This window comes from Pithys albifrons, chromosome 5, assembly GCF_047495875.1.
Source record: "Pithys albifrons albifrons isolate INPA30051 chromosome 5, PitAlb_v1, whole genome shotgun sequence".
Classification (NCBI taxonomy): Eukaryota; Metazoa; Chordata; class Aves; order Passeriformes; family Thamnophilidae; genus Pithys; species Pithys albifrons.
Genome location: NC_092462.1, coordinates 11,045,313 through 11,047,930, shown reverse-complemented (window position 1 = coordinate 11,047,930; position 2,618 = coordinate 11,045,313).

Sequence of the window (2,618 nt, the reverse complement as noted above, 5' to 3'; positions counted from 1 at the left end):
CCTTTGATCTCCCAGGAGTCCCTGATCCTGCTAATCTGCAGCTGCTCATACTTTCAGCATTCCCCAAATCTTCATGTGCCTGAAAGCCATCTGTATGTCTCCAGCTTTTCAGATAACCATTCCAGCTTTCACATTTGTTTCTCTGCTATTTGTGGCAACTGCTTCTCTAGTCATGCCTCTTCTTTTTCGACTCCACCATGTGCCCCATGAGCCTGTATTACTACCTGCCTTTCTCCATTTCTCCTCCCCTGTTCTCTTTCCCATACACCCCAATGTATCTGAGCACCTTTGCAGCTTCTCATACCTCCAAACTTTCTGTCTCCTTCCACCGTCCCCAGATAAGGTCTCACTTTAGCCCTTTCCATGTATGTGTCACTGGCATCCTGCTTTCAAGTCCTTCTTACTTTCAGAGTTCTGTTTAGGATCATGAGTGCACTCCTCTCCCCTTCTGGCTTCAGAAGACACCATGAACAGTGTTAGAAAAATTAAAAAAAAAAGCTTTTATTAGCAAATGTAACAATATTAAAACATTCCTACTACAGATCACAAAAGGCAGAGCATTCAAGTCCACAGGTAGACAAGCTATGCAATCCAGCACCTTTTTCAAGGTTAATTTTTTATGGATATTAACTACAAAGTCCTTTTGAAAAAAATAATTTAGATATCATTCCAATGCAGTACACTTTACAAACACAATTTAGATAATTAAGATGGTGTTGGTAACAGTCTCTGACCTTTGTTAAGTTCTCATAAAAAATCCTTTGATCAACACAATTTATACTCGACTGTAACAACTCTAATTGAACAGGGATTTCTAGAACAAAACTTTACATCTGTGAGGAGCAAACAGAAAAGTTGAGGACAGAGGAGAAAAGTTCAAGTTATCTGAGCAGTTTAATTGAGTAATTTAAATATTTTATAAACAGTGGACTCAATTTTGATGTTAACTCTGAACTTCTTGGTTTCATGTTTTGGGTTTTTTTGACAGCTGTAGTAACTTGCTGTCCTTGTAGTGTTTGTGGGTATTTTTTCTTACCCTTAAGCTAGCAGCATTTGTTGTCAACCTAAGCTCCAGCTCAGATTCTGCACCTGTTCTACTTCAAATAGAACCAGATATTAATTAGGATAATTCTTCCATACTCTCCTGGTTCTAAATTACAGGTATTACTCAACCTCGTAAAATGGAGGTGCTTGGATTGAGCAACACAGAACCAAGGAGAAGGCTCTGCCAGCACACCCAGCTTACCTCACCTGTGAATTGGACTAAAGGATTTTAAGTAAGGAAGTGGAGTTTGGTTTCCAGTTTGTTTACTGGTGATTATGGTTTTAATTCAATTTTGTGACTTTTCATGTTACCTGTTCTCAGCTATGGCCAAGTTGGAGACCTGCGCAATGTGATCTAGTGGGTGACATCCCTGCCCAAGGCAGGGGGATTGGAACCGGATGGCAAATCAGGATCCTTCCAAGCCAGATCATTCTGGGATTCTGTGGTTGTGTGGTCATGCTCAGTCCTTGGAAATTGCAGGTTTGTTGGCTTTTTTCCCCTCACTCTGGAAACGTTTTGTAGTATGAAAACGCAAGATACATTACCGAGATTCGTGTTGAAAATTGGAGCTAAATTGGGTCGAATATTAAGGATAATGAGGCTCAGTGAGGGATGGGGACACCCTCACAGCAAGTACACGTATGTTGGCATTAATTGCTGTCCTTCAGGAGCGCTGCGGAACAGCAGAGGCTTCCCGAAGGACGTGCTGCTGGTGACAAGCACAGCCGCAAACAGCACCCAAGAACTAAACCAAGGGAGAGCAGTAACTAAAGCAACGCAGGCTGAGGGCAGGAACATCGGGGTGTCCCGGGACATCTCACGGAGCGCTCCGGGGGCCGAGCGGCCCACGCCGGCTTTGAAGTGTGCGGCTCCGGGATCCCTTTCCCTGCTCCCCGCTCCCTCCAGACCGGCTCCGGGATCCCTTTCCCTGCTCCCCGCTCCCTCCAGAGCGGCTCCAGTATCCCCTTCCCTGCTCCCCGCTCCCTCCAGAGCGGCTCCAGTATCCCCTTCCCTGCTCCCCGCTCCCTGGCAAGGTCCCAGATCCTTTTCCCTGTTCCCCGCTCCCTACCAAGCAGCTCCGGGATCCCCTTCCCTGCTCCCCGGTCCCTCCAGAACAACTCCGGGATCCCTTTCCGTGCTCCCCAGTCCCTGCCAAGCAGCTCCCAGATCCCTTTCCCTGCTCCCCGGTCCCTAGCAATCAGCTCCGGGATCCCCCTTCCTGTTCCCCGGTCCCTGCCAAGCGCCTCCGGGACCCCCTTCCCTGCTCCCTCCCGAGCGGCTCCGGGATCCCCTTCCCTGCTCCCTAGTCCCTGCCAAGCAGCTCCCAGATCCCCTTCCCTGCTCCTCGGTCCCTGCCAAGCAGCTCCCAGATCCCTTTCCCCGCTCCCCGATCCCCGCCAAGCCCCTCCGGGCTCCCCTTCCCCGCTCCCTCCCGGTCCCCTCGGGGCCGGGCCCCGCCCCCCGCCCGCCATTGGCCGGCTGTCCGGCGGGGGGCGGGGCGTGGCCGAGGCCGGCCGGCGCCTGCGCAATGCCCACTGGGGGGGGTGGTTTCCCGCTCGCGCCTGCTGCGCTT